This window comes from Oryctolagus cuniculus, chromosome 9, assembly GCF_964237555.1.
Source record: "Oryctolagus cuniculus chromosome 9, mOryCun1.1, whole genome shotgun sequence".
NCBI classification, from domain to species: Eukaryota; Metazoa; Chordata; class Mammalia; order Lagomorpha; family Leporidae; genus Oryctolagus; species Oryctolagus cuniculus.
Window position 1 is genome coordinate 101,180,908 of NC_091440.1, and position 18,666 is coordinate 101,199,573.

Below are 18,666 nucleotides of genomic sequence, written 5' to 3' on the forward strand. Positions count from 1 at the left end.
TCTCTAACTCTGACTCTCAGATAAATAAATAAATCTTTTTTTAAAAAAAATTATTTTAAAACATGGATTTCAAAATTTTTTGCACTAAAATTAACTTATCTTTTAATTCCACTTTCCCATGAACGTTTTGAAGTGTCACAGTGTGTGGGTCCTTCGTGAAAAGTCAGCCAGTACTTTGTCCTTTGTCCTTGGTATTTGCATCACCCTGAGTCTCCCCGTGCCGTGAGCCTGGGCTAGTGCTGTCACAGGTGAAGACATAAGGTCTTCTCCACTCCCAAAACTTGGATCCACTACTGCCTGTGCATTCAGGGACCAGGCAAACATTCTAGTTACTACAAGGCCTCGAAGCAAGGACTTTGTCTCGAGATGCCACTCTACCTAGTGTCTATTTTTCCTGAAGGGAGTAAGTGCTTCTGCCAGCTGCTCCTGACTCTCGTACCTCGTCTGAGACACTTGCTCTCCTGCTGCAGACCTAGGCAGGTGCCTCAGCCCCTCCCTCTTGTAATATCCGAGGCTGCATCCTTCCTAGTGAGCATCAACAGGGCTGGCCTGGCTCGAGTGAGGAAAAGTGGTAAAGGGAGTTAGGAAGTGCGACGTTTGTGTTTATATCTTCCTCTTTTCCAAAATGGAAAGTAAGTTTGAGGTCAAAATTGGGGTGTATTAACCAAAACCAAAAAACTTTCTGAAAATTTCTGAAAATTATAGTTAACATGAATTCCTGCTGCCTGCGAAAAAAGAAAAAAAAAGGGGGGTGGGAACAGATATTTAGTACAGAGGGTAATCAAAGAAAGGGCATCCAACACTGAAAAACAGTGTGTAGCAAAGGGCTGCGATGACCCTTCAATGCCACGGTATTGGATACCGTTTCTTTATTTACCTGTACTGAATATCTGCTTCTCTTCCTTTGTTCGCGGCTTCATCTTATCAGACAACAGCTCCCAGCATTTCCGCTTCCCTTTAAGACAAATATCTCTGGAACCTAATCAAGACCCACTGAGACTCAAGGATGTGCTGCCATCCTACCAAATAGTTCCAAAGTCATGCACGTGGAAAACACTGACCAGTTAGAATGTCCATTACTCAAACACAAAAAAACAATTTGGTAATGGAAGAGGGTGTGGGAACACAGGTCAAATGGGCAATCCGTTGATAATCAAACTGACTTATGGGTACATGAGGTTCCATTCTATTTTCTCTGCTTTGTTTACTCTTGAAACTTTCCTTAATAAACTTCTTGCTAAATGTTTAAAAAAGAAATTACTTTAGTAGATAATGTCCTGAACTAAGTCTTTCCTAAGTGTAATATGGGGAGTGGGGGAAGGATGAGATTTCTCTTTCTCTAGGGTCAGAAGTTGTCAAGAGTCTACACTGAAGCAATTTTCCAGCCTCCTGGAGGAAGCAACCTGCAAATGAAGGCCAGATTCACAGTAAAAGAGAATAAAAGGATGATAATACAGATTTCAGAAGAAACCAGTGGAGTCCTAGAATCCAGCCTTATACTGTAGCCAACAGAATATGCTTTATTGATAATCCAGAACATTGCATTTGATGGGTAGGTCATATTTTTGTATATCCATTTTAAAGATCAGGAACCAAAAGAAACTAAATAATCAGTTTCAAGCAGCTGAACCTAGCTAGATTCTCTGATTCTAAACCATACAGTTTTTTAAATTATTTATTTATTTTGAAAGTCAGAATTACAGAGAGGGAGATCTTGAGTCCATTGATTCAGTCTCCCGATGACCACAACAGCCAGGGCTGGGCCGGACTGAGGCCAGAAGCCAGAAGCAAGGAGTTCCATCTGGGTCTCCTAAGTGGATGGCAGGGCCCTAAACACATGGGTCATCTTCCACTGCTTTCCCAGACATTACCAGGGAGCTGGAAGGAAATAGAGGAGCTGGGACATGAACCAGTGCCCGTCTGGGATTCAAGTGTCACAGGCAGCAGTTTAACCCGCTACACCACAACAGTGGCCCATAAACCATATATTTTTTCTATTGCAATTCTCCTCAAAAGACATCTATTTGCTGCTTACAAGAAACACATCTTTCCAACAAAGATGCATGCAGACTGAAAGTAAAAGGCTGGAAAAAGATATACCATGCCAACAGAAATTAAAAAAGAGTGGGCGTAGCCATCTTAATATCAGACAAAATAAACTTTAACACAAAAACTGTTAAGAGAGACAAAGAGGGGCACTATATAATGATTAAGGGATCAATTCAACAGGAAGATATAATGATTATCAATGTATATGCACCTAATTACAGGGCACCAGTTTATTTAAAAGATATGTTAAGGGACTTAAAGGGAGACTTAGACTCCAATACAATAGTACTGGGGGACTTTAATGTTCCACTCTCAGAAATAGACAGATCAACCGGACAGAAGATCAACAAGGAAACAGTAGATCTAAATGACGCTATAGCCCAAATGGATCTAACAGATATCTATAGAACTCTTAATCCTACATTTACATTCTTCTCAGCAGTACATGGAACCTACTCTAGGACTGACCACATACTAGGCCATAAAGCAAGTCTCAGCAAATTCAAAAGACAAAATGTCTTTTGAATAGTTTATACCTCCTTGAAGAAAGCAATCTTCAATGCAGAGATTCTGAACTGGTAACCTACACATGGGATTCATCCTAGAACATTACCTCAGTGGCATTTTTAAAAGCATTTTGCAACATTTGACAATCAAAAGCTGTCACACAATATGCCAGATTTCTTTAAATTCTTGCCTGTCATCATCAAGTCTGTAATCCACTCTAGAAGCAGGTTTTTTTGTTTTTGTTTTTGTTTTTATTTATTTGACAGATAGAGTTAGACAATGAGGGAGAGAGACAGAGAGAAAAATCTTCCTTCTGTTGGTTCACCCCTAAATGGCCTCAACGGCCAGAGCTACACCAATCTGAAGCCAGGAGCCAGGTACTTCCTCCTGGTCTCCCACGTGGGTGCAGGTGCCCAAGCACTTGGGCCATCCTCCACTGCCTTCCCGGGCCACAGCAGAGAGCTGGACTGGAAGAGGAGCAATCAGGACTAGAACCCGGTGCCCATATGGGATGCCGGCACCGCAGACAGAGGATTAACCAAATGAGCCACGGCGCTGGCCCCAATCTAGCAGCAGTTAATGAGATCTGAGTGATGCTATAAAAGAAAGTAGCGGCCCATCAAATGGAACTCATAAGAAACATTTTGGTTTTAAAGCATACTCACCCTTGGCTCTCCTTTGAGAATAATTCCATTGTAATCTCTGAATGGAGGCTCAGACAGTGCCTCACCTGTGCCACCTCTGTTGGAGGGCAGTGATCTTCTCTTTGCCACTCTCCTCTCACAAATTTCTGGACCTCTGAGATGCTAGAATTTGCTAACTCTATTTTTTTAAGATTTATTTATTTATTTAAAGACATAGTTACAGAGAGAGAGGGAGAGATAGAAAAAAGGCGAGAGATCTTCCATCTACTGTTTCACTCCCCAGATGGCCACAACAGCCATGGCTGTACCAGGCTAAAGCCAGAAGCCAGGAGCTTCTTCCAGGTCTTCCACATGGGTGGCAGGGACCCAAGCACTTGGGCCATCTGCTACTGATTTTCCAGGAGTATTATCAGGGAGCTGATCAGAAGTGGAGCAGCCAGAATATGAACCAGTACCCATATAGGATGCCAGCATTGCAGGCAGCAGTTTTAACTGCTATGCCACAAAGCTGTCCTCTGATAACTCTATTTAATCACATATTCAACTCAAAATTTACCTGAATTTTAGACTTGTGTGTTCAACAATCTAAAGCTTATTTTGTTTTAATTTGATCTGTAATCAGAAAACTGTGTCCTTTTCCTTCCTTTAAAATGTGGCATCTCAACTTGGAAATCATCAGTGCACACTCTGGAAATTATAGAACCCCTCCTACTACAGTTTTTCTATTTTTTTAAACCGTGTATTTAACCTGTTATTTTTTGAGATGACATGCTTTTAATTTATGCATAATCAAAGGCTCAATACTCTGCTAAATAAAGAATTCAACAAATAAAATGTAAAAAGACCGTAGTTGGGCAGGAAAATAGGTAATAATTATGAACAATAATCAAATGAAAAGATGTTCAACTTCACTCATATAAATTTTGAAGTAGTTACAAAATCATTAAAATTATAGCAGTATATAATTCCTATCAATTTTTAACAAAGATTGACAAAACATTGTATTTGCCCCAAAACTGACACAGACATTTCTTTCCTTTTTATTTCTTTATTTTATTGTTGTTAAATTGTAGCTCTCGCACAGAAGGGAAAACAAGTGGTGTTTATCTTTCTGGGTCACTCAACAGGATGTCCTCTGGTTTCAACCACTTTGCTGCAAATGATAGCATTTCATTCCTTTTTATAGTTGAATTATATTACATGTCTGCATTCATCTGATGCTGGACACCTGGTTGATACATATTTTGGCTATTGTGAGCAGTTTTGCTATAAACATGGTGGTGCAGGTCTCCAATACAGTGTGTTCCTGTCCTTTGGGCTTATACCCTGTGGTGGATTGCTGGATCATATAGCAAGTCTATTACTCATTTTTCAAGAAATCCCCAAACTGTTTTCCACGGTGGCTGCACTACCCATCAACAGTGTATAGAGGCCGGCGCCGCGGCTCACTAGGCTAATCCTCCGCCTAGCGGCGCCGGCACACCGGGTTCTAGTCCCGGTCGGGGCACCGGATTCTGTCCCGGCTGCCCCTCTTCCAGGCCGGCCCTCTGCTGTGGCCCGGGAGTGCGGTGGAGGATGGCCCAGGTGCTTGGACCCTGCACCCCATGGGAGACCAGGAAAAGCACCTGGCTCCTGCCATCGGATCAGCGCGGTGCGCCGGCCGCAGCGCGCCGGCCGTGGCGGCCATTGGAGGGTGAACCAACGGCAAAGGAAGACCTTTCTCTCTGTCTCTGTCTCTCACTGTCCACTCTGCCTGTCAAAAAAAAAAAAAAAAAAAAAAAACAGTGTATAGAACTTCCCTTTTGTGCACATCCTCACCAGCATTTGTTACTCTCTGTCTTTTACATTTTAGCCATTCTGACAGGGGTGAGGTAATATCTCATTGTGGTTTTGATTTGCATTTCCCTGATGGCTAGTGATGTTGAGCATTTTTCTTGTATTTGTTGACCATTTGTGTTTCTTTCTTTTAAGAACCATCTATTCAGATCCTTTGCTCATTTATTAACTTGACTGGTTGTTTTGGTTTTGAGTTGTTTGAGTTGCTAATATTTTCTGAACATCAATCCTTTGTCAGATAAGGAGCTTGTAAATATTTTCTCCCATTCTGTTGGATGTCTCTTAACTCAACTGACTGTTTCCTTTGCTGTGCAGAAGCTTCTGAGTTGGATATAATCCCGCTTGTCTAGCTCTGATTTTGTTGCCTGTGGTGTGAGGGTCTTATCCAAGAAGTTGTCCCCTACACCAATATATTGCAGTATTTCCCCTATGTTTTCTTACATGAGCTTCATAGTCTCAGGTCTTAAAGTTAGATCATCAATCCATCTTTTTTAAGACTTATTTTAGGGGCTGGCACTGAGGCACTGCAGGTTAAAGCCCTGGACTGAAGCACTGGCATCCTTTATGACGCCAATTCTAGTCCCAGCTGCTCCTCTTCCAATCCAGCTCTCTGCTATGGCCTGGGATAGCAGTGGAGGATGGCCCAAGTTCTTGGGCCCCTGCACTTGCGTGGGAGACCTGAAAGAAGCTCCTGGCTCCTGACTTTGGATCAGCTCAGCTCTGGCCATTGTGGCCATCTGGGGAGTGAACCAGTGGATGGAAGACCTCTCTCTCTCTCTCTCTCTCTCTCTCTCTCTCTCTAACTCTGTGTGTGTGTGTGTGTCTACCTTTCTCTGTAACTCTGTCTTTAAAATAAATAAATTAAATCTTAAAAAAAAAGAAGAAAAAGACTTATTTATTTGAAAGACAGAATGTCAGAGAGAGAGAGGAAGGGGCAGAGAGAAATATCTTCCATCTGTTGTGCACTCCCCAAATAGCTGTAACAACGAGACTGGACCTGCCAAAGCACTCACGGGGAGCAATAGCCCAAGCACTTGGATCATCTTCTACTGCTTTCAGAGGCTCTCATTAGGAGGGAGTTGGATCAGAAGCAGAACTCAGGGGCTGGCACTATGGTGTTGCAGGTAAAGCCACTGCCTCCAGTGCTGGCATCCCATATGGGTGTTGGTTCAAGTCCCAGCTGCTCCTCTTCTGATCCACTGCCTAGAAAAAGCAGTAGAAGATGGCCCAAGTCCATGGGCCCCTGCACCTACATGGGAGACCCGGAAGAAGCTGCTGGCTCCGGGTTTCAGATTGGCACAGCTCCAGCCATTGCTGACAACTGGAGAGTGAACCTACAGATGGAAGACCTCTCTCTCGGCCGGCGCCGTGGCTCACTTGACTAATCCTCCGCCTGCAGCGCTGGTACCCCGGGTTCTAGTCATGGTTGGGGCTCCAGGTACTAGTCCCATTTGCTCCTCTTCCAGTCCAGCTCTCTGCTGTGGCCCGGGAGGGCAGTGGAGGATGGCCCAAGTCCTTGGGCCCCTACACCCACATGGGAGAATGGGAGGAAGCAACTGGCTCCTGGCTTTGGATCGGTGCAGCACCGGTTGTAGTGGCCATTAGGGGAGTAAACCAACGGAAGGAAGACCTTTCTCTCTGTCTCTCTCTCACACTATCTTTAACTCTACCTGTCAAATAAAAATTTTTTTAAAAAAGACCTCTCGCTCGCTCGCTCTCTCTCTCTGCCTCTCCTCTATTTGTGTAACTCTGACTTTCAAATAAATAAATAAATATTTAAAAAGAAGAAGAAGAACAACAACAACAACAACTCAAACCAGTGCTCCATTTGGGAGCTGGCATTGCAAGAAGCAGCTTAACCTGCTGCATCATGACCCAGCCTCTTTGATCTATCTGTTTTTAAGGATTTATTTATTTGTCTATTTATTTGGCAGACATACAGAGAGAGAGAGAGAGAGAGAGATCTTCCATCAACTGGTTCACTCCCCAAATAGCTTTAATGGCCAGGGCTAAGCCAGGCCAAAGCCAGGAGCCAGGAGCTTCTTCTGGGTCTCCCACATAGATACAGGGGTCCAAGGACTTGGGCCATCTTCTGATGCTTTCCTAGGCTCATTAGGAGGGAGCTGGATCAGAAGTGGAGCAGCTGAGACTCAAAATGGTGCCCATATTGGATGCTGGCACTGCAGATGGAGGCTTAATCTTGTAAGCCACAGCAGTGGCACCCTTTGATCTGTCTTGATCTGATTTGTGTAAATGGTGAGAAGTAGGGATTTAATTTCATTCTTCTATATACATACCTCCAGTTTTGCAAGCACCATTTATTTTTATTTATTCTGAAGATTTGTTTATTTATTTGAAAGGCAGTTGCAGTGTATCAGGGGTAATGGGGATCTTGCATCTGCTGATTCACTCACCAAATGTCTACAATGGCCAGGCCTGGGCCAGGCCAAAGCAGGAGCCCAGAACTACAGCCAGGAGCCCAGGAAATCCATCTGGTTCTTCCACATGGGTAGCAGGGGCCCAAGCACTTGGGCCATCTGCTACTTCCCCAGGCGCATCAGCAGGGAGCTGGATCAGAAGTAGAGCCAAGCCGGCGCCGTGGCTCAATAAGCTAATCCTCCACCTTCGGCGCCCGCACACCGGGTTCTAGTCCTGGTCGGGGCGCCGGATTCTGTCCCGGTTGCCCCTCTTCCAGGCCAGCTCTCTGCTATGGCCAGGGAGTGCAGTGGAGGATGGCCCAGGTGCTTGGGCCCTGCACCCCATGGGAGACCAGGAAAAGCACCTGGCTCCTGGCTCCTGCCAGCGGATCAGCACGGTGCAGCGGCAGCCATTGGAGGGTGAACCAACGGCAAAGGAAGACCTTTCTCTCTGTCTCTGTCTCTCACTGTCCACTCTGCCTGTCAAAAAAAAAAAAAAAAAAGAAGTGGAGCCAGCACTCTCACTGCTGCCCAGATGGGATGGCAATCTCAGGTGTTGGCCTAACCCATTGTCCCACAATGCCTGCCCTGCCAGCACCATTTATTGAAGAGACTATCCTTTCTCCAATACATGTTTTGCATCTTTTTTTCAAAAATAAGTCATCTGTATGTATGTGGATTAGTTTCTGGGCTCGGTATTCTTTTGTGTTGATCAGTTTGTTGGTTTTTATGCAAGTACAATGCTGTTTTAATTAATACAGCTTTGTAGTATGCTTTGAAGACAGGCATTGTGATGCTTATTGCTTGATTTTTCTAATTTTGTAAATAATCATTTCATTGAATCTGTATTTCATTGAATCTATAGATGGCTTTAGGTAGTGCAGACATTTTTATGATATTAATTCTTGCAATCCATAAGCAAATAATTTCTTCCTAATTTTTGTGGTCTTAATTATTTCTTTCATAAATATTTTATGATTTTCATTATAGAGCTCTTTTATTTCTTTTTTGTTTTTGTTTGTTTTTTTTTTTTTAATAGGAATCAAGCTTTATTATAGATGATTAAGGAGCACAGGAGAGTGAAGCCCTCATGAGTGGAGGGCCCGCCACCTGTCCAGGTGACCACGACTGGGGATGTATTTGACCCCACAGCTGTCTGAGATGAGCCGCTTCTCCAACACCATGTCTTTAAATTCATCCGCATTGAACTTAGTAAGGCCCCACTTCTTTGAAACGTGGATCTTCGGTGGCCAGGGAATTTGAACTTGGCCCTGTGTAGGGAGCCACATGTTCCTTGTTATGCAGCTTGGTGTGTATGGACATGATGACTTGGCCATTGTGAACTCTGTCTACTGTGCCTTGGGGCTTTCCAAAAGCACCCCCTCATTCCTGTCTGCAGCCTAGATTAAGAACAGCATGAGGTCAGAGGCATGAATGTCCACTATGAGGGGCTGTCTCCAAGGTCCCTTAGGGCAACCCATACAAACAATAGGTTGCATACACTACCAAGGAGGCTGCTATTTGCAGCCATTGCACACCAGGCCCCATGAAGAAAGGGAGCTGGTCGGCTTAATTAGCTGCAGGTTGTTTGTTTTTTAAGATGTATTTTATTTATTTGAAAGACAGAGTTACAGAGAGAGGTAGAGCCAGAGAGAGAGAGGGGTCTTCCATGGGCTAGTTCACTCCCCAAATGACCACAACAGCCAGAGCTGAGCCAGGAACTGGGAGCTTCTGCCATGTCTTCCAGACAGGTGCAGGGGGCCCAAGCACTTGGCCATCTTCTTTTTTTTTTTTTTTTTTTTTGACAGGCAGAGTGGACAGTGAGAGAGAGAGAGACAGAGAGAAAGGTCTTCCTTTGCCGTTGGTTCACCCTCCAATGGCCGCCGCGGCCAGCTGATCCGATGGCAGGAGCCAGGAGCCAGGTGCTTTTCCTGGTCTCCCATGGGGTGCAGGGCCCAAGCACCTGGGCCATCCTCCACTGCACTCCCTGGCCACAGCAGAGAGCTGGCCTGGAAGAGGGGCAACCGGGACAGAATCCGGCGCCCTGACCGGGACTAGAACCCGGTGTGCCGGCGCCGCCAGGCGGAGGATTAGCCTAGTGAGCCGCGGCGCCGGCCGCACTTGGCCATCTTCTACTGCTTTCCCAGGCCACAGCAGAGAGCTGGATTGGAAGTGGAGCAGCCGGGACTCAAACCGCCGCACATGTGGGATGCGGGTGCTGCAGTCTGGGGCTTTAATCCATTGAGCCACAGCACCGACTCCCAGTGATTTGATGGACCTTATATTTGTCTATTTTTATACCAATACCACACGTGCCATATTGATAACTTTAGCTTTATACTAAGTCTTTAGACTAGGTAATGTTTGTCTTCCAGCTTAGTTCTTTTTCAGCTTATTTTGGCTTTTCTAGTTTATTTAAATTTTGTGTGACTATTAGAAACAGCGTCTACCAAAATGAAACAAAAGAATAAGGAGAAGTTTGCTGAGATTTTCCACAGAATTGTGACAAATCTGTAGATTCTCTGAACTCAAAAGCAGGCTAAGATTAAGCAAATGCACAGTGTGGGGTGGACGCAGACTTCACACTGAGACAGCAGGTCCACTGCTGGCTGATAGTTCTCTCTGAAAGGAGAAGCAACACCTCTGTGTTTCCTTCTCTGTTCCATTTAGAAGAGGGACTTCCCAGAGAGACAATGGCAGCGTCCTAGTCTGCCACCAGAAACTTGCTTTTCTCAGTCTTGAGAACTGAGGTCAGAGATCGGCCGCCATGCACATCCCATCTCAACATCTTCCTTCATTTTGTTTCAACTCTCTGGTTTGCAGAAAATCAAGGCCTTTCCTTTAAGACAACAAACATCTTGCTTCCTAATTGGGTCACTGGGTCACTTTTAAAGAATATTATTTTATTTCTTGATTGAAGCAGGAACTGGATATCCAGCTAGTATACACTGGCTGTGGTGAATATGCCAAGCTAATGTATAACACTTGGGGGAGATTCTTCATCCTAGTATATATAAGATTGATACAGACCTCCATCTCTCTAGCTCTGATCTGAGAATGTTCTGTGTTCCAGGGAGATGTTTCAAGATCCCCATGAGAAGCGAGATACTCAGCAGACTCATAGAATGGCAGATGTCCAAAACAGCACTCTGGTCTCAGAATCAGCCCTAAAGGCATTCGGATCTGGCTGAAAAGCCCATGAGAGTATTTCAGGCATGGAAAGCCAAGACACTCTGGCAAAAAAAAAAAAACTAAATGAAAGATCTCTGTGAGTGAGATCCTGAGATCCCAGTGGAAAGAACAGGTCTTCAAAGAAGGAGGTACCTTTCTCTGAAGGGAGGAGAGAACCTCCACTTTGACTATGACCTTGTCTAAACAAGATAAGAGTCGGAGAACTCAAAAGGCTTCCATAGCCTTGGAAACTCATGACTGAAGCATAGGGAGATTACTGATGCCATACACAGGAGTGTCAATTGGTAAAGTCAACAACAGGAGTCACTGTGCACTTACTCCTCATGTAGGATCTCTGTCCTTAATGTGCTGTACATTGAGATTTAATGCTATAACAAGTACTCAAACAGTATATTTCACTTTGTGTTTCTATGGGGGTGCAAACTGTTGAAATCTTTACTTAATGTATACTAAACTGATCTTCTGTAGAAAGGAAGGAAGGAAGGAAGGAAGGAAGGAAGGAAGGAAGGAAGGAAGGAAGGAAGGAAGAAAGAAAGAAAGAAAGAAAGAAAGAAAGAAAGAAAGAAAGAAAGAAAGAAAGAAAGAAAGAAAGAAAGAAAGAAAGAAAGAAAGAAAAAATTATCAATTGCCAACTTGACTCTCACTGGGATTAAACATGACAATAGGTCTGATCTGATTTCATCATCATTTAAAAAATCATCTATTATTTTTCACTTTATGTTTCTGTGTGGGAGCAAACTGTTGAAATCTTTACTTAATGTATACTAAACTGATCTTCTGTATATTAAGAGAATCGAAAATGAATCTTGATGTGAATGGAAGGGAAGAGGGAGTGGGAAAGGGGAGGGTTGCGGGTGGGAGGGACGGTATGAGGGGGAAGCCATTGTAATCCATAAGCCGTACTTTGGAAATTTATATTCATTAAATAAAAGTTTAAAAAAAAAAAAAGATCCCCATGAGCAGAAGGCTGGGGTGAGGAGGAGGAGGAGGAATCATCTTCAGGGAATCTTACTGTTCACCTCACTTACAGTACCCCTGAATCTCATGTTTTATACCTGTTGAGGTTCCACAAAGGATTTTGTCTGAAAACAGCATTTCATTACTTAAAAAAGCTTGAATACCACTGAATTAGAAGACAATTAGAGTAAGAAAAAAATGGATCTAGTGAAATTCCAAGTGAATTAACTGAATTTCTGCATTAATCAGTATCTATTTAGGACATTGAACCCACACAATAACTGGAACTGGAAAAAAATTACTGTAAATATTACTAACAGAGAATAAGAGAAATTAAGAGTTCTTTAAAAATAGGTTAAAAAGAAAAATACCTCCTTAAAATACAAGAATAACAAATAAATGGAGCAGGTTCTACATCTAGCGCTGAGAAAGGACACTCAACACAGAGGTCTGCCAGGGATGTTGTCATGGTGCAGCAGGTGAAGCCAATGCCTAGGCTGTCCACGTTCCATATTAAAGGGCTATTACAGAAGGCGCTATTAAAAAGTGCTGTTGCAGGGGCCAGCACTGTGGCTCACTTGGTTAATCCTCCGCCTGCGGCGCCAGCATCCCATATGGGCGCCAGGTTCTAGTCCCCGCTGCTCCTCTTCCAGTCCAGCTCTCTGCTATGGCCCAGGAGAGCAGTGGAGGATGGCCCAGGTGCTTGGGCCCCTGCACCCGCATGGGAGACCAGGAGGAAGCACCTGGCTCCTGGCTTCGAATCAGCACAGCACCGGCCATGGCGGCCATTAGGGGAGTGAACCAACAGAAGGAAGACCTTTCTCTCTGTCTCTTTCTCTCACTGTCTAACTCTATCTGTCAAATAAAATAAAAAAAAATTGTAATTGAAAAAGTGCTGTTGCACTTAGAAGTCTGGCCACTCTGCACTTCTGATTCAGCTTCCTGCTAACGTGCCTGGAAAGGCAATGTATGATGGTCCAAGAACTTGGGTTTCTGTCACCCACGTGAGGATGTGGGAGACCTGGATGGAGTTCCTGGCTCCTGGCTTCAGCCCGGCCTAACTCTGGATGTTGCAAGCATTGGGGGAGTGAACCAATGGATGGAAAATCTTTCTCTCTCTCTCTCTCTCTCTCTATCTATCTATCTCTATCTCTCTGTCTTTCAAATAAACCTTCAAAAGTAATATCAGAGGCCTCTGTCCCTAACAAACCAAGGTCTGAGATCCACACTCCAAGAGAGAGAATGGAAGCATGGCTCCGGCGGAGAAGTTAGCTGGCATGACCTCTGCATGAACCTGCAAAGCTGCCCTACTGAGCGCTGGGGAAGGTGCTCTCAGGAAAGTGCTGTAACTGGGGAGCCTCCTCTGAACCACCTGAGAGGAAATGGGGGGCATTTGTCACTGAAGCCACCCTGCTGGCCCCTCCACTGTGAGCGCACCTGAGAAGCTGCCCTCAGGAAGTGGCCCAGGGGAAGGCACCAGATGGATCTGGCCTTTGGGTTCTGAAGAAAACTGAAAATGTGCAGGAAACAGATGAGCAAAGCTCACCAAGTTGGGAAAGAACCTCTCCATCTTCTAGCATCTAGGACCCTCAATTGACAAATCTTCATGCCATGCCAGCAGATGGAGAAGAAATTTTTGACCAAGTCCACTGCCCTTGTAATAAGACAGACAGTGAAGCTAAGATACTACATTGCTAACAGGCCCAATTTTTTAAAAAAGATTTATTTATTTATTTTAAAGTCAGAGGTACACAGCGAGAGAAGGAAAGGCAGAAAGACAGAGAGAGAGAGAGAGAGAGAGAGCTTCCATCTGCTGGTTCACTCCCCCACTTGGCCACAACAGCCAGAGCTGCACCAATCTGAAGCCAGGAGCCAGGAACTTCCTCCAGTTCTCCCATGTGGGTGCAGGGGCCCAAGGACTTGGCCCATCTTCTCCTGCTTTCCCAGGCCATAGCAGAGAGCTGGACAGGAAGTAGAGCAGCCAGGACTAGAACCGGTGCCCACCTGGGATGCTGGCACTGCAGGTGGTGGCTTTACCCACTACACTGGCCCCAGGCCCACTTTCTACACTGCTTAGTTCCCTTGAAATGGACTCCTAATGTTCTTCTGATAGAAACTCAAAATAAAACTGAAGTTTCTGAATTTATGGAATCGCTATTTGGACCCTAAAGAGAGTCAGCAGTTTAATTGATGCTTCCAAGAACCTTGAGAATGAAGAAATCAATCTCATTAACTCATTCGTTTATTAATTCATTTGAATGCCTATCATGTTCACTGCATTGTGCTTTCTGCTACTGGAAGTGCAAAATGCACGTTTGCTCAGGGAATAGTAAGAAGAATAAGTTAAGACTCTTGGGCATCCAGTAACTTATTCTCAAAAAATTCTGGGAGAGACTTTTGTATGAATATAAATCTAGACTGCTGTTGACAGAAGAAATATCTTAAGATGCATTAAAAACAAAACCACACCTACTGATAGCAAAAGTTATTGTAAATATATTTGAGTTGATTTGCAAATCAGACGTAAACTCTTATAGAAATATTCATTTGTTAAAATCAAAGGAAGAGAGACAGCTAAAAAACATCGCTACCTAGTCACCTGTAGTATGAAACTGCAGCCTGCTGAGGCCGATCTGTAAGGGTGTAAGTTACTAGCAGAATGTATAAGTGGTGGTAGCCCTGTCTCCCAAGGAGTTGGCTTGTTGGCCATGCAAGGAAGGAAAAAGAAAATGCTTGCTAAACGTACAATTCCTTATTACTGCTATTTCTAATCGCTAATGTGAAAGGAAAAGGAAGTGCTGCATGAGACTTTGTTGTCGGGCTGAGTGCCACTATTCCAAGTTTTGACCACTAGCCTCAGAGCCACCCACAAAGGGAGAAGTTATGGTGGGACAACAGAAAGCACTGCCCAGCCTTCTGAGTAGGCAGTCGCCGGGGAGGTCAAAAACCAAGAAGTGACTGAAACTCAGTGGCCTGGTATGAAAGAGCTGCATCATTTTGTAGACCAGTATTCCCAAGGAACTAATAAAATGGGATGTCCGAGTGACTAATCAGGGACAGTGCTTTGACTTTAAATGCTGCTGCCGAGTGGAATAACAAGTCTAGGTTGACGCAAGGCCTGTAGTCCCCTACTAAGTAATCACAGATGACTCTCCATGGTCCAGACACACAGGAGGGGACAACTCCAATGCACTGGATCAAAACCACCGTAAAGTGTACTTCCCCTGAGACTGCCAGGTGGGACACCCACAGGAAGCTGCTGATGCGATTCGAGTGCTGACTGTGCCAACCTCCCAAATTAAGGTAAATAATGTGATTAAGGGAGGAGCCTCTTCTGTAAGGGCATTCAGTGTGATCTTATGGCTGCAAGATCAAACAGCACTCTGAGAAGGCTGACTAATGGTTCTTAATGTATCAGGGTCAGTAAAGAAACCAGCAAGTGGGGAGACACGGAAGAGTGAGTCACCCCATCAGTTGGAAGGTTTCGGATGATTATTGCAAAACGGGATGAATATGGCAGACCCTGATGGTGTTGAAACAAAGATGTGGGCGAAGTGTGGCTGCAGACTGGGTGGGCCAAGGGGACCACCTGAGGGTCCTGATGTTAAAGTCCTCTAAACAAGCCCTCTGTGTATACTCCAGCTTGGAGCAATTTCAAAGGCTAGAAGACCAAGATTACAATGAGAAATCCTATCCACAATCTCCGGAGGCTGTGGGTAGGCAGATTAATCAAGGTGATCACTAGTGAGGGATCAAGGTCCTCTGGGCCAGACCCTGGCTGGGGAGACCTCATGGATGTGTGCAGGCAAAGTGGCAGTAGATGGGACCTCTCTGGGACTCTGTAATGGCCATTCCTCTGATTCTGAAACCTGCTGGAGACCACAGAGCTAAAATCACATTGGGGGAATATAAAGATCCAATGGTGATGGGGTTAAGGTGCAGATTTTTCATGTGATTGTTTTTTTTTTTTTTTTTTTTTTCAAAATTTGACTGAGGCTGACAAAGGCTCTCCTTTTACCAAAACTCCAGTTCAACTTCTGAGTCCTTTCTCACTGGGCCCAACCTTGACATCTCTCTCTGTCCTTGTAGAGTCCAGTCTGAACAAGAATCCTGGTTGTCAGGTTAAGTGAGAATTCCCCACACTTGATTATCTGACCATTAGATATCTTTGTCTTTTAAGTATTTATTTATTTACTTGAAAGGCAAAGTGACAGAAAGAAGGAGAGACACATCCACACACACAGAGAGCGAGATTGAGAGCGAGAGCAAGAGAAATAGAGATCTTCCATTTACTGGTTCATGCTCCAGATAGCTACAACAGTGGGGCTGGGTCAGGCCAAAGCTAGAAGCCAAGAGAGCTCCATCTGGTCTCTCATGTGGGTGGCAGGAATCCAAGCACTTGGGCCACCATCTGCTACCTCCTAGGCACATTAGCAGGAAGCTGGATCAGAAGCACAGCAGCACTCAATTGGCACTCTGATATGGGATGCTCATATTGCATATAGCTTAACCTGCTGGGTACAACACTGGTCCCAGTCATGATTTTCACAACAGGTAAAAATTAAATTCCTTTCTCTCAATCCCTGAGCTTTTTGCATGGTATCTATTTGTGGTATTTTCCCCTTCCTTTTCAGCATGCTACAGTGAGTAGCTTAGTTATTGATGTCAATTGTTCCTCTCACTGTCTTAGAAAACCAGAGAGACACTGTTAAGTATCTAATGACCTTTGGTTAGTGGCTCCATCTGCTGGAGACAGTCTGCACTGCTTGCATTTTTTACCAGACACTATGTGCAGGGACACTTGGAAATTTTCCAGGGAATTTTGCCCAGACGTGAAACCATTGTTGGCTGCATTATGAGGGGGCTGTGAGAGAGAAAGTTCTGGCCCTCTGAGCGTTTCCTTTCTTTGTTGCCCTTCACTGGCCACTCCTGCCCCTCATAGAGAGAGTTCATTATTTGGAAAATGCCTTTAGCTCCACAGACAATGGGCCTAATGTAACACATCGTTTAGCAGCGCAGATCCTGCGTTAGAATTTCTGCATTGTCTGTTGCCATCTGGTTTTGCTCAGCTGTGGAATGTATTTGTCTTCATGGAAATCCACCAGCCAGGCTGCTTGGCTCTGAACTTGGAGGGAGTGTGGTTCTTTTCCGTACGCTTCCGTTTTCCTGTCTATCCTGGCTTTTCCACAAAAGCCCTTGTAAGGACTTTAATGTTATAGGCTGATCCAGGTTCCCTGTTACTAGTGGTGGATGGAGCTCCTTTGACTTCTTCTCTGTATGAATGACTCCCAAGACGTATGGAATTCTGAGACGTGGACTACAGGGAGCAGTCTCAAGGAGACTAGATGGCAGTCCTCCTCTAGGCTGTTTTATCTCTGAGGATACTTGATCTGGGATTCTTGAGGACCGTCAAAAGCAGCAGTGACTCAGCCATGTCTGTGCCCCTTCGCCCACTGTGGCTGCAGGGCCCCTGGCCCACTCAGCTAAAAGATCTTGTTAGCCCATTTTCCCCTGCCACAGTGAGTCCTCTGTGGTTGGATTCATGGATCTGTGCACCCAAAGCTGACAGGGAGAAGATAATTCTAGCAACAGATTTATCTAAGTCCAGAAAATCTGGTGTTTCAAAGTTGCACTAACTGTGGGACAACACACTTTATTGGCTCTCCCCATTCCGTGGGTTCTGAAACCTCAGCTGGCTCTAATCATGGTTAATCAGATCTGGCTAAAACACATTTTGATACTGCGAGTGGTTCTAGAACAGAATCTTAAAGGTGAGTTTTCTGATTTGATAATCAGCATTATGGAATTGGTTCTCTAATCTGATTAGATTTAAATGCAGCAATGACTTTTGATCCCAGGGTAAAAAGAGCACTGGTGATCCATGGCCTGATGCAGTGATACAAACAGGCAGAATATCACCAATGGATACTCCTAATCAGACGCTTGTAAAAGACAACTCTGGGTTGTCGTGTATTTGCTACTTGAGAATATTTTCATTACATTGAGATTGGCTGACTGTTTCTGAATGCACTAGAGAAAGTGGAGAAGGAAACAGGTGAGCTTTTTGTCTTCAAATTTCCAGGTCAAGTTCTGCATAACTAACATAGTGACTCTGTATGGACCCTGACATTTCTTATTTCCAGGAGTTGCAGGGCTTGGGTTTCTGAAAAAGAAACTCGTATTCTCATTCTAAGTTAAATTCCCAACGTTGCCTGATATCTTTTGTTGAAGTGAAGGCATTGATTGGGAAGGAGTGGGCCCTGAAAATGGGAATGAGAGTCCTAATCAAGCTAGGTGCATTGAAACCCTAAATTCTATTGAGTCCTTGTTGCCAGTAGAAGTAACCCTTCCAGGGCCGGCGCTGTGGTGTAGTAGGCTAAGCCTCCGCCTGCAGTGCCAGCACCCTATATGGGTGCCAGTTGGCGTCTCAGCTGCTCCACTTCCCATCCAGCTCATCTGCTGACGGCCTGGAAAAGCAGCAGAAGATTGCCCACATGCTTGGGCCCCTGCCCCTGTGTGGGAGACCAGGAAGAAGCTCCTGGTTCCTGATCGGCCCAGCTCTGGCCATTGCAACCAATTCGGAATGAACCAGCAGATGGAAGATCAATCTCTCTCTCTCTCTCTCTCTCTCTCTCCCTCGCTCTGTCTGTAACTCTGCCTCTCAAGAAAATAAATAAAAATAATTCTTTAAAAAAAAAAAGAAGAAACCCTTCCATCACTACCTGTGGAAGTTAGCGTTGCTTTCCCTTGAGTAGAAGAGTCGAGAACCTGAATCACCAAACTAGGGATCCATGACCCCTCAGTCAGTTTCTTTCTCTCTTTGTGTAACTCTGACTTTCAATAAATAAATAAATAAAGCTTTAAAAAATAAGGCCGGCGCCATGGCTCACTAGGCTAATCCTCCGCCTGGCGGCGCCGGCACACCGGGTTCTAGTCCCAGCCAGGGCGCCGGATTCTGTCCCGGTTGCCCCTCTTCCAGGCCAGCTCTCTGCTGTGGCCAGTGAGTGCCGTGGAGGATGGCCCAAGTACTTGGTCCCTGCACCCCATGGGAGACCAGGAGAAGC

General features: G+C 44.8%; 1 non-coding gene across 1 annotated transcript; it reads right to left on the reverse strand.

Moving 5' to 3' along the window:
* Positions 1-8,902: 8,902 nt before the first annotated feature.
* LOC127492211 (small nucleolar RNA SNORA70) lies at positions 8,903-9,036 on the reverse strand. The gene has a single exon (XR_007921371.1). It is a non-coding gene; the product is annotated as a small nucleolar RNA SNORA70 (small nucleolar RNA).
* Positions 9,037-18,666: the final 9,630 nt, after the last annotated feature.